General features: G+C 40.6%; 1 pseudogene; it reads right to left on the bottom strand.

Annotated features, from left to right (window-relative positions):
• Window positions 1-12579: 12579 nt before the first annotated feature.
• Window positions 12580-13513, bottom strand: part of LOC110900429 — a 39208-nt pseudogene continuing 38274 nt past the window's right edge.

The raw sequence follows: 13513 nt of genomic DNA, 5'->3' as shown, positions 1-13513 counted from the left end.
TCAACGTAAATAGGAGTAGTTAGGAATTCAAAACCGTAGTCGCGTAATTGTTGTTGGATCCACAGAACTTGGGAGCAACAACTTGAGGCAGCAATGTATTCAGCTTCGCATGTTGATGTGGCGACGCATGTCTGCTTCTTGCACTACCATGTGACTAGGCGATTTCCTAAAAAATGACATCCAGCCGTTGTGGATTTGCCGTCGATTTTGCATCCACCAAAATCAGAATCACTGAATGCGACCAATTCAAAGTTATTATCCCTAGGGTACCATAGACCGGTGTCAGGGTAACCCTTCAAATAACGAAAAATCCTTTTTACAGCTGCAAGATGTGAGGCCTTCGGGTTAACTTGATATCTGGCAAGCAGGCATGTTGGTTACATTATGTCTGGCCTTGATGCTGTGAGGTACATAAGAGATCCGATCATTGCGCGGTAGTATGAGGGGCTAACAGCTTCACCCTTCAAGTCTGGAGTAATTCCGAGATTTTGTGGCAGCGGGGTACCAATGGGCGTTGCATTAGACATCTGGAACCGGCTCAAGATGTCACCAACATATTTAGTCTGATGAATGAATATCCCAGACTCAGTTTGTTGCACTTGTAGGCCCAAAAGGAAAGTCATTTCCCCCATAGCACTCATCTCGAATTTATCCTGCATGATGCGCTCGAAATTCCTACACAAGACATCATTAGTAGAACCAAAAATAATATCATCAACGTATACCTGTACCAGAAGAAGATCTCCATCTTGTTCTTTGATGAAAAGAGTACAGTCGATAAGACCTCTTCAAAAACCGTTCTCCAGCAGATAGTTAGATAAGGTTGCATACCAAGCTCGCGGTGCTTGATGAAGACCATAGAGAGCTTTGTTGAGCAACCAAACCCGATCGGGATGGATAGGATCTTCAAAACCTGGAGGCTGTTCGACGTATACCTCTTCTTCAACCACACCATGTAAGAATGCACTTTTGACGTCCATCTGGTAAACTTTGAATCCTTTGAATGAGGCATAAGCCAGAAAGATCCGAATTGCTTCCAGACGTGCAACAGGTGCATATACTTCGTTGTAGTCGATTCCTTCTATCTGACGAAAACCTTGAACGACTAAACGTGCTTTGTTCCGGATAACAACTCCGCGGTCATCCTTTTTGCATTTGAAAACCCAACGAGTACCAATCTTCTTGTAGCCAGCAGGCCTTCCTGCATTGCTTCAACCCAAGAGTTATCTTTCATGGCTTCTTTCCAAGTTCTTGGCTCTTCCTGTGAAACATAACACGCGAAAGACCAATCGTTTTGTTGCCCTGATTCTCGAATAGCTGCATACAGGCCTGCATTGTTGTTGTTTCGCAACATGTTTCTTGTTTGAATGCCACTTTGCACATTTCTAATGATGTTTTGTTGAGGATGGGTATTATGAATCCTTGTTTCTGGATTATCTGGAACTGGAATATTTATACCCAGGTTGTTGAGATTAAGATCAACAACTAAATCAATGCCCGGAATTGACGAAGTGGATGATGCAGTAGCTTCAGCTGTTCTATGGGTATCCACTGGAGGAGTACCCTCTGAAGTACCATGAACTGCTGTGGTTGGAGCTTCTTGATCTGCATCTAGAAATTCATCATCCTCTGAAGATTCGTTCAATTCGGCAGCATCGTGAAAATCCTCATTGTCGAGAGTATTATTGTTCACCGAAGATGGTTCTTGATTGACAAGAATTGGACGAACCACCGGTGAAACTGTTGCATTGTCACTCTCGAAAAACATCCTTGCCGCAGCACTTTCTTCAACGGCTTCAACATTGATCGAATTGAAAAAGTCATCGTACTCAAACATCCAAGGCTGACCAGGACATTTGACTGGCAAAGTGTGCCTTTGTACTCTGACCTCAAACCATTCCTCGACCCTTTTAGTCTCTAGATTCCAGACTCGTAAGTTAGGGGTGGCATACCCAAGAAAGTATCCATCAATTGCTTTTGCCCCAAACTTGCCATTAGGATCGATGATTGTACATGGAGCTCCAAACGGTTCAAGATAAGACAAATCTGGTTTCCGTTTTTGAAGAAGCTCAAAGCAGGTCTTATTGTGCCTTTTGACTGTAAGGACGCGGTTCAATGTGTAACATGCAGAGGCCACAGCTTCAGTCCAGAATGGAATGGGCAACTGCGACTCTACCAACATTGTCCTAGCAGTCTCGATCAATGTGCGGTTCTTACGTTCAGCGACGCCATTCTGTTGAGGAGTATAAGCTGCACTAAACTCATGATGAATACCCTTTGAAGTGCAAAACTCCGCCATGGCATGATTTTAAAATTCGGTACCATTGTCGCTACGTATCCGCCTAACCTTCAACTTATACAAATTCTCAATCTGAATGATCAAGTTTTTGATAATACCAAAGGTTTCACTCTTGTGTGCCATGAACGCTACCCAAGAAAATCTTGAATAATCATCAGTAATCACGAGGCAGTATTGATCACCCCGAATACTCTTGTGCTTGACAGGACCGAATAAATCCATGTGCAAACGTTCAAGAGGAACTGCCACCGTGTTGATCTTCTTAGTAGGGTGCTTCTTCTTTGTTTGCTTTCCTTTCTGGCACGAAACACAGACGTCTTGAAGATGGAAGTTTTTGAGAGGAACACCATTCACCAATTCATTTGAAACCAAATGATTCATTTTGCGTAAGTGAATGTGACCCATTCGTCTGTGCCAAGAGATAGAATCTTTTTCTGTGGCTTTGGAAACGAAACAAGTTGCTTGTGCAGACGTAGTGATAGCTTGGCTCATATCAAGGACGTACAAATCATTTATCCTTGGAGCTGACAAGAGAATCCATTCTTTTGGAATTTTGAAGCCGGGTTTCAGCACATGACATCCATTAGCATCAAAGTGTACTGAGAATTGCTTGTCACAAATTTGAGAAACACTAAGAAGATTGTGATCAAGTTGTTGCACAAAGTTGATCTTGTCAAAGCTGACAATCCCGTTGGATATCATTCCTTCACCCGTAATATAACCACCTTTATCTCCAGCAAAAGCAACATAACCTCCTCTAATAGATTTGACGTCGTAGAGAAGCTTCATGTCGCCTGTCATGTGCCTGGATGCCCCACTATCAACAATCCAATGACTACTGATAGTTCCTCCTGGAACACCCTGCACATGAACTCAATCAATTAGTTGGAGATGGGGACCCAAGCCATTGTGGTCTTGGGTCTTCCATTTTCATCAATAACAATAACTTCTTGTCTTTGATGATTGGTGAATTGTGATGGTCCCCCTGATTCAGTAACCATTTTTGGTTTCCATGTCTGTTTTGTTTTACCAGTGTTGTTCTTTAAAATTTTAACTTCATGATTGTCTGAAGTTTTTGAATTTTCTGGTTTTACAGAAACAGCTGTTTTGTTAAACACATCGGTTTTAATCGCCTTTTCAATTTTCTTGACCTGTTGGCGTCTCTGTTTCATTTCCCTTTCTTTTACAAGGCGGGGATCTTGCTTTGCAGAAACAGGTCGCTTACTGTCAGTTTGGTCACGGGGAACATCAACTTTTTCTTTTTGTTTATGAAGATATGGACAATTTCGAATTATATGTCCAATTGTTCCACACTCAAAACATGATCTTCGTTCAACAAACCCCGAAGTATCATGTGATCGTCTCGCCGATGATGTTGAACTTTGTGAACCCGAGGTACTAGGCTTTGAACTGGTTTGTTCATTTCTTTTCAATACAGTAGGTTTCTTGACAAAATCTAAGTTCGATTTATTTTCAAACGTTTCAATCTTGTCCGTTCCCGTCGATTTCACAAAGTTTACATTCTTGTTTTTCTTCCGATTCGGCTTCTTTTGAGTTTGAGCCGGTGATTTTGCTTTTGGCTTGGTGTGATTTTGCTGTTTCTGCACTGTTGGTAATTTCTTGTTGCCAAATTGTTTTCGAATTTCGGCCTTTGGAATAGGAGGACACTGTGTAACTGTAACACGTGGTCCTGTCTTTCCCAAAAACTTACTTGTCGAGTTTTCCAAAACTTTGTTGATTAAGGATTGATTCACATTCTTAATGGGAAAGTCTTTGTCTGAATAGATTTTATCATCACCAATAAGAGTGTACAGCAAGTTCACACTCTCCGACTCTTTTACAGGCGAGGACTCAATTACCACAGTCTTAGCGGGTTTTGCAGGAGGATCACATAGAATGTGATTCTCGAGAGGTATGTCCTCATTTTTGACTACCGCATCAGACTTTGCTGGGACAGCATCATCAGATTCATCATCAGAAGAATCAGCATCCTCAGTAATGACTGGAGGATCATGATTCAGTTCAGCAGAAGACACACATGTATCTGCTGATACATCCGAATCTGATGATACTTCCTTTGTATATCCGAGCCCTGCTGCAAATTCTTTCACATCTAGAGGCACAGATGGTTCAAAGAACACTCTGTCCTCCTCATCCGGCATAGCATCATAATTATGTCTCACTGGTGGTGGACAATTCTTATAGCCTATGCATGTGACGTCCCTTTTCTCCTTTTGGACATCAATGATGTGATCCAGCACATAGCTAGAACTCAAATAACTGTCTAACTTGAGTTGGATTGCCTCACTTTCCGTCTTTACACAAGCCATCTCTTTTTGCATTGTCTCAAGGCGAGAGATATACAAATTAATGTCAGTTTGTTTTCTGGAAACCATTTTACTTAACTCGGTTTTATCTTTCTTTAACTTTTCGATTACCGATTTAAACTCCTTTTCATGATTTTCATAAAACATATTGGCTTCAGTGCATTTGGAAAGATCCACAGTCAACTTCTGGTTGTGGATAAATGTCACATCATATTTCTCTTGCAAAGCTTCATGCTTACTTTGCAAGTCACACAAATTCTCATTCACTGTAGTATGTTTGTCTTGCAAGTCAAACAAACTAGCTTGTAAAGCATCATGTTTGCCTTGCAACTCAGACATACTTTTCTCTAAATCAGCATATCTAGCATGCAACCTATCACATTCATCACAATTTACAGCAGTGGGTTCATCGACACATACCTGACTTGATGAACCGTCGACATTAGCCATAAAGGCTGAATGGAGAGAAGACGAAGAATAAGCAGCTTGATCCACCAAGATAGATCTTCTTTGTGTTCCTGCTTCAGCTTCCTTCAAAAGTTCATCAATATCTGCATCGATTGCTGCATTTGATGTCTCACCCATATGATCATCGCCTGAACTCGAGGATTCTTCATCTGAACTCCTGCTATAACCCGAAGAGTCGTCATCCTCAGAAGATTCACCACCACTGGCGGAAGATTCTCCACCACTGGTGTGAACTGCCTCCTCCACAATTCTAGCGAAACAAGCTGTACCATCCTGAGCATCACCACTCAACTGGATTGACCAGTCACAACCTTCATCCACTTGAACCACAAGTGCCCGGTTGGCTTGGTTGTTGACAGGCACTAATGTACGCTCATTGTTTCTGTTCTGGTTCTGCTGGTTGCCTTGGTTTCTGAAGGGGTTCTGGTTCCCGTGATGTGCTGGCTTTGTACATTCCCTTTTAAAGTGACCCCGTTCACCACAGTTGAAGCATTTTACTGCCTGTTTATCGAACCCATACTTGGTGTCTTTCTTGCTTCCAAGCTGGTTCTGCCAGTACTTTCCATCCAATCCTCTGCCCTTCTCACAGCACTAGCAAAGGCCCACTTGATATCCATCAAGTCCATCTCTTCTTTATCAATCTGCCGATAGTCTTCTTGTGTCAGATTAATGTTGCCAATCTGACCTTCTATTAACGCATAGTACGCGCTCACTACAGTGTTAAGCAGCTCCATGTGTTCCCTTGCTACTTCTACACTGACTTTAGAGAAGCTTGAAGTGTCGAGCTGTACTGTATTTGGTTTTGATTGCTGACCAGCAGATGATGTTCCTCCATAACACGCATGTTGTTGTTGAGCAGGAGGAGGAGGAGGTGGTTGTATTGGATTTCCATACATGTCTGTGGTGGGAGGTGGCTTAACAGGAACTTGCACTGGATTGCCATACATATCCGTGCTTGTGACAAACGCCGTTTGTAGTGGAGCATGTGGACCGGTTCTTGCAGACGAAGAAGTGGAAGTTCCATAATACATTTCTGGATTTTGTGGCAATGGAACTCTTTTTGCCTTTAATGTTTCCTCCTGATCCTTGTTTTCTAAAAGCTGCACGAAGTCGTTGATGTTTGTAGTTCTCAAGACTCCGTTATACTTCAAGATTTCCAAGAAACTGCTCCATTGGGGAGGCAAAGCATCAGCAAACTTTTTCACCACTTCTGTTGTAGTTGTCGCTACTCCAAAATTGTTCAGCTCAGTAAGCAAGTGATAAAACCGGCTCGTCATGTCTCCCAGAGACTCCTTATCCATGCACGTGAAACAGTCGAATTCTTTCTTGAGCAGATCATGACGCAATTGACGTGTTGCTTCATTCCCTACTCCTCTGGTTTTCAATCCGTCCCACAACTTCTTAGTTGTCTTGAAACTGACAAACTGGTGATAGATATCTTTGCTTAACGCCTAAGTGAGAATGGCGTATGCTTTCTTTTCCAGATCATACGTTTTCTTTTGATCTTCAGGAAGATCGGCAAACATAGCAGTATCTGAAGCAGCAACCTCTATAGCTTGATCGAAATCTGTAGTGAAACGTATCCACAGTTCGGTATTTTGACCAAGAACGTATGTACGAAATCTATCAACCCAGCCCGGATATTCGTTTAAGTGCATCAACTTTGGAGGTCGATTCAAACTTCCGGTTTCGCTTTCGCTCAATAAGATACTTTGAATGCTCGGAGTTTGATTCGATACTAATGCCCATTGACTTGACGATATGGCATTTGCTTGCGAAGATGTCGACACTGGAGACTCGGCCCATGAAGGAGATAAACTTGTACTCGTGTACTTTCCACTGTCTGGAGCCGGTGTACCCCACCATGAGGGAGTGGAACCTGTACTTGTATATTTTCCACTATCTGGAGCCGGAGTTCCCCACCAACTCGGGTTCATCTTCTATGAAATAAGTTCCTGGAAATCACACTCAAATCAACTTAAAAAGTTATAAGTGACCAACCGAAAGATCCCTGATCGAAAGACAAGACAAACACAAACTTGTTAAAGTTAAAACAGACAAGAATCGAAAGGTAATACTTGTTCGAAGGATCAACACTTGTTCAAAGGATCAACAGTGTTCGAAAGATCACTGTTGAATTTCGAACAATGATTTCGAAAGACTCACTACCGAAAGATCCTTATCTTTCTAATATATATCCTTCGAATAGATTCCCTGGATCGAAGGATAGATCTCAGACTTCGAAAGACTGTTCGAAAGATGCTTATCTATCGAACTGTCTTTGATCGAAAGATGATCTTTCGATGTCGAAGGATATCCTTCGAACACTACTGACACAACTGACACGGAGATGACAGGTTGGTGAAAAGGTGATGGGTTGGTAGTCAACTTTCGGCAGAAAGGTATGTTCAGACCTTTCTTTCTACCAACTTTGATTTTTCAAATAAAATATTCCTAAAATGGAAAATCTTATCCAGAAAATCCGGTCACCGGAACACACCGGAATTTGGCCGGAAATCACCAAATTTCTTAAACACAAGTTTTAAATTACCCAACCCGCTTTTTAACACACCCGGTTGGTTTAGAACACGTTTTTATGTTTATAAATGCAAGAAAACCACCAAAAACGGGTACTAAACCAAGTGTCCAAACACACCAAGACCTTGAACAAACCCGGTTTTTAACAAGGTAAAGAGCCTTAGCTCTGATACCACTTGTAGGTCCCTCGGAGGATGAGGTCAAACCTTAACCTTGTTATGTGAAACACACTAGCATGTGCGGAATCCAAGCTAGAGTGCAAACCGAGTAGAAACAAGCATAAACACAAGACACACAAAGTTCACCGATTAACACCACTTGTATTAATACAAATGAAAGGTTCGGTTACAAGCTCAATGTTCACAAATCTGTTTTGCTAACTCTCTAAGTGTGTGTGTGTGTTCTTGACAGAAGTGTCTCTCTATCTCTCGAGTCTATCTTTCTGTCTTGCTTATCTCTATCTAAAGTGAACACACTACATGGGTATATATATACCCAACACAGATAGTCTGTCCGAAGGATCATGTAGGCTGATCGAAGGATCCGATAGATGATGAAGGATCATCTATCGATGTTAAACCTGTCGAAGGACCTATGTATATCTCGAAGGATGATCTATCGAGATTCATCTTTCGAGCTCATCGAAGGATCTAAACTATCTTTCGATGAGACATCCTTCGGCGCAGACATGTTACATTCATGCACAAACTGCACAAACTGTTTGGCCAAGTCAAACCAGGAGGATGGTTGACTTGGTCAAACTTACAAGACTAACAAAGACATCGTTTTACATCATGACCGAATACAGACAAAGTACAGACACAAGTGCACCAACAAGTTCCTATCGTATAAAACCAGAAACAATTCGGTATTGAAAACGCCAAATAGTGAGTACCGAAAACAATTTGGTACAAATTTAAATATTTAAAATATGGTAATAATAAAACTAGTTAAATATTTAAATATAGTAATAAAATTTCCGTAACAAATGCCTAGCAAGTTGCTACGCTTTTCCTACGCAGTAATTAATATAATGCATCCGTTATAAGTGTGTAGCAAGTTGCTACGCATTTCCGACGCAATAAATGTTTTGTCAAAAATGCGTAACAAGTTCCTATGCATTTCTGACGCAACAATTAATATTTAAATGAATTCAACATATAAATATAATTCCAACAAATAAATAATAGTTTCATCGGAAATGCGTAGCAAGTTACTATGCATTTCGACGCAATAGTTAATAACAACAATAATTAAACTTTAAATATAAATCAAATACAAATATAATGCATCCGTCATAAGTGTGTAGTAAGTTGCTACGCATTTCCGACACAATACTTAGAATTAGTATTTCTGTCACTATTGTGTCACAAATTGGCCAAAAAATCAAGGCTTTCTTTCTGTAGGAAATGCGTAGTATGTGTTAGAATTTGTGACACATTTTTTTGCGTAGGAAAATGCGTAGGAAATGCGTAGTAAATGTGTTGAATGGTTCCCACCTGACTTGAAGTCTGTTAGGTTTGTATCATCCTGCACATTTTAGTTTGATTGTGAGCCTACTGATACATCGTTAGCAGAGATACTTATCATTTGTTTAACGATTTTAACCATGTTGACCGACCACACCAGTGAATATCATCACCTTCCTTTTCCAAGAAACTCATTTTTGGGTTTTCTAATTTTTTTTTTTTTTGATTTTTTAATTTTTCGAAAGAAAAGACAGAATCATAAAGACATCTTTTTGGATTTTTTTTTTAGTTTTTCTAATGTTTTTGTATTTTCTTGAAATTTTCTCCCCCTAAAGTGCTAAAAGATTACGAAAGTGAAAATCTTTTTGTATTTTTCTTAGGATTTAGAAAGAAAATATTTACAAAAACGATTAGCCAAAGAAGTTTACTCGGGTATCACCTTAATGCCATTGACCAAAAGTAGATAATCAAACCCTGATTTATCAAAAGCTTTTGTAAACAGGTCGGCACGTTGGTGATCGGTGGGGATATGAACGACATGGATTAACTTTTTATCAAAACAATCACGTATGAAGTGATATTTAATTTCGATGTGTTTGGTCTTGGAATGCTGTACAAGATTTCTAGTGATCTGTAAGGCAGCATTGTTATCAACAAAAATAGGAGTAGATAGGAATTCAAAACCGTAGTCACGCATTTGTTGTTGTATCCACAAGACTTGGGAGCAACAACTGGAGGCAGCAATATATTCTGCTTCACAGGTTGATGTAGCAACACACGTTTGCTTCTTGCACTGCCACGTAACCAGGTGACTTCCTAAGAATTGACATCCTGCTGTTGTTGATTTGCCGTCAATTTTGCAATCGCCGAAATCAGAATCACTGTATGCAGTTAAATCAAAGCTATCATCCCTAGGGTACCAAAGACCGGTGTCTGGGCATCCCTTCAAATAGCGAAAAATCCTTTTTGCAGCTGACAAATGAGAGCCCTTCGGATTAGCTTGATATCTTGCAAGCAGGCACGTTAATAAAGGTGCCGTTGAGATACAAATTTCTGCTACACGTTTTAATCCAGTGTCTGAGCAATAAACGGGCCGGTTATGACATCGACGAAACAGACCTTTGATATGTTGTTCCTGTTTCGTCAAAGTCAATGGCAAATCACATGTGATTCGTCGTCTGTTGGGCTTAGCTTTGGGCTTACTTCTGGTTCGTCGGCCCAACTCTTGTTTCGCCGATGTTAACAACCCAGCTGCTATAAATAGGCACAGATAGTCACAGTTTAGAGTTAGAGATGAGAGAATACCCTTCAAGTCTGTAAACTGTGTTTGTATCAGTTTGTTCTCATCCAGTTAATCAAACGAGTGTGTTTCTCTGGTTAACCATTGTGTGTTACTTTGTTCTATGTTTGATTTGGCTTAGTTAAGTGGATTCCGCATACTTAACTTTGTTTGTTATAAACAAGGCTTTGGTAGTGAAAATCTATCCTCCGATTTCGGGACCTACAAGTACGTTACAGGTTCTCTTTTTCAATTCAGGTTTGATACCATTTTCAGTAGGTGGCAAAGAAACCGCAAGCAGGATGCACGTGTACATAATAAAGGAATGAATACTGTGAAAGCACCGGATCGATGACGAACATCAAACATTGCACTTGATTCAAGACATGAAGAACAAAATATGAAGAACAAGATAGAAATATGTAGAAGATGAATCTCTTTATTGATGAATCAGTCATCACAAATTACACAAACCAAAGGAGTATACATCATCTACAAGCTGGTTTAGATCACAAAGATCTAAACCCTAGCTTTCTCTCACTAACACAAAGTCTCTCTCTCTCTGGAACTCACACCAGGAGGAAGAACGAGTGGGAGAGGTGCACCAAGCTACAAGAGTTGCCCTAATCTACACAATACACACATATATATAGGCTAGGGACTAAACCTCGGACAAACCAATTCTACACCAAAACTCAGACAAAAGTTCTCCTAAAACTTGGACAAGTTGTCCCTAGGATAAACTTGAGACTAACTTTCAGGACATGTACACTAAAGACCCTAACAATTGGAAGGCATGCACTTTTCACCCAAAGTGCATTAACAGCTCCCCCTTAATCAATGCATGGTCTTCATGTGGTCTTGAATTCTTCGTTATGGTTGACTTTAACTTGGACTTCTGCTTTGGTTGACCAGAACTGATAAGCGACAGTTACCCGGCAGGAACTGCACTTACAGTCTCCCCCTTAACTGTTGCATCAGTTCTGTGTGGCATCGATAATCTTCAATCACCGGATACTGCACTTAGAGACTCCCCTCTAACTGAAGATATCATGTCAGCTTTCAACTTTGGCTGAGACTTGATCTTTCTGGTAGAGCACAACGATCTTCAACCCTTCTAATTAAAGACTTGCTGACGATCACTTAAGGCCGCTTTGAGAAACCCGAAGAATCCAACATCAAACACTGTAGATCCTCCCCCTCAAACTACTCTCGAATCAAATTAACGCGAACCGACCTACAACCACATGTAGGAATATCGCTCGATACATTAATCTTCAAACCTAACCGGTAGCAGAAAGAAACATTGGATTTCCAACGCCCAATCTTGAACACTTCAAACTTCACAAAGACAAGAAGTTTGGTTCGATAAGTTAATAACAAACTGAACTTTGTAAAAGTACATCCACCATCTTGATCAGAAGTCTTCAACCCTTCATGTATGATCTCATCTCGTCACGAATCTTCATGAATCAATCTCCTATCTTCACGAATCCCCTGAATCCCCGATGGCTTTCATCTCCGACCATCCCCTCAAATCAAGAAGCCCCACATTATTTCGAGACCAGAACTAATCTTCTCTACTCTAAATAGCAACTTAATAAGGCTCAATCTTCAACTAGTCATCAACCGAGAATTCAGCTTCATCATGTCAACACTTGATTAATAACATAAACACACGTGACAAAAACTCCATCACACATGAGCTATTTCACGCACAAGCTTTATATTTACAAAGAAAACAGGAACTTCAAAATTTTTACTCCCCCTATTTCTTTGTAAACAATACAAAAATCCAAGCAAGTCTTATTCTCTTCACCTCCTCACTTGATCCGGACAACATAAGTACCATAAAACTTTTCGATAATCCGAAACCGACTTCAAGTCTTCAAACTACGCATAATTCTAACTCTTAGTTAGTTATCCGGTACCCCAGGTAACCCGGAATAACTAGAAAAACTCGGAACATGCACAACTCGAAACTTCCGAACTACACAAACTTCTAAACTTAGTTAAAAATCCGGTAACCAGGTAACCCGGAATTCTAGAAAATTCGGAACTCGTGAAACCCGAAAGCTCTTGAAAACTCGAATCAGATCATCGGAATAGTACTTAGAGTACAAAGAAATTCAGAACAAGCAAAGAAATCCAAAAAACCCATAAATTCGATTTTTTTTTTTTTAGTTTGAAATTTTTTATAATGGATTTTGCCTCAAGGAGGTAGTATAAGAAACCAAAACAAATGTTAATTTTCCTATATCTACTAACCCGATAACCGTTCACCAGCTCGTTGTAAAACCGTTCGAAGCTCATTTTCCAAGCCCCGCAACAGAACCGGTTTCCTGATCACCCCGTTCATCCCCACTTGCAAACATCGCTCCCACACTTGTTCTTCGGCGCTCGCAGTCAAAGCAATAATCAACGGTCGATTACGGCTACGAAACTTACGAATCCGTGTGGCAACTTCGGAGCCGTCCATCTCAGGCATGTGGAGATCCAAAATCACGACGTGAAACGGGCTCATTGTGGGCCCGAGCGAGCTCAAGCACTCGAAACCGGATGACACTGTGATGACTAGGCAGCCGATTTTTTTTAAGGAGCTTTTTGGTGACCATTCGGTTTACATTGTCGTCATCTGCTAAAATTACTTGAAGGCCCCTGAAGATCGAGTTTGACTTTGGTTGGTCAACGAAGTTTCCAAGGTCAAACATTGGTCAGCTGAATGTTTGTTGAATTTGAAATCTGAGTACTAGACTTGTGCTTTGTATGTAGCCTTGCGAATTTGTCGACATCCATATTTTTCCTTGCATCATCTGTACTAGCTTTTTACACATAGTGAAGCTTAAACTGTCTTTAACTCGGTTCGCCTATTGCGGTTTAACTCACGAATTCATACTCAAAACCGCTAACTCCGATTGAAAACCGACATCACCGGTCCCTATATCAAACTTCACATTCACAAACTCGTCACCCACAGGTCGACTCGTTCCCCACCAAATTTGATTAAAAATCGGACCAACAAGTATACCAAAACTCAGAATTCTAATTTGATTAAAAGAACTCGGAATTAAAGAAACTGTTTGGTAAAAAGTCGGACAGTCTGTTTAAAAGCTCGGAACATGAACAGTATTTT

Source organism: Helianthus annuus, chromosome 13, assembly GCF_002127325.2.
Source record: "Helianthus annuus cultivar XRQ/B chromosome 13, HanXRQr2.0-SUNRISE, whole genome shotgun sequence".
In the NCBI taxonomy this organism is placed as follows: Eukaryota; Viridiplantae; Streptophyta; class Magnoliopsida; order Asterales; family Asteraceae; genus Helianthus; species Helianthus annuus.
The sequence above is the reverse complement of the archived record's forward strand: the minus strand, read 5'-3'. Positions and strand labels throughout refer to the sequence as shown.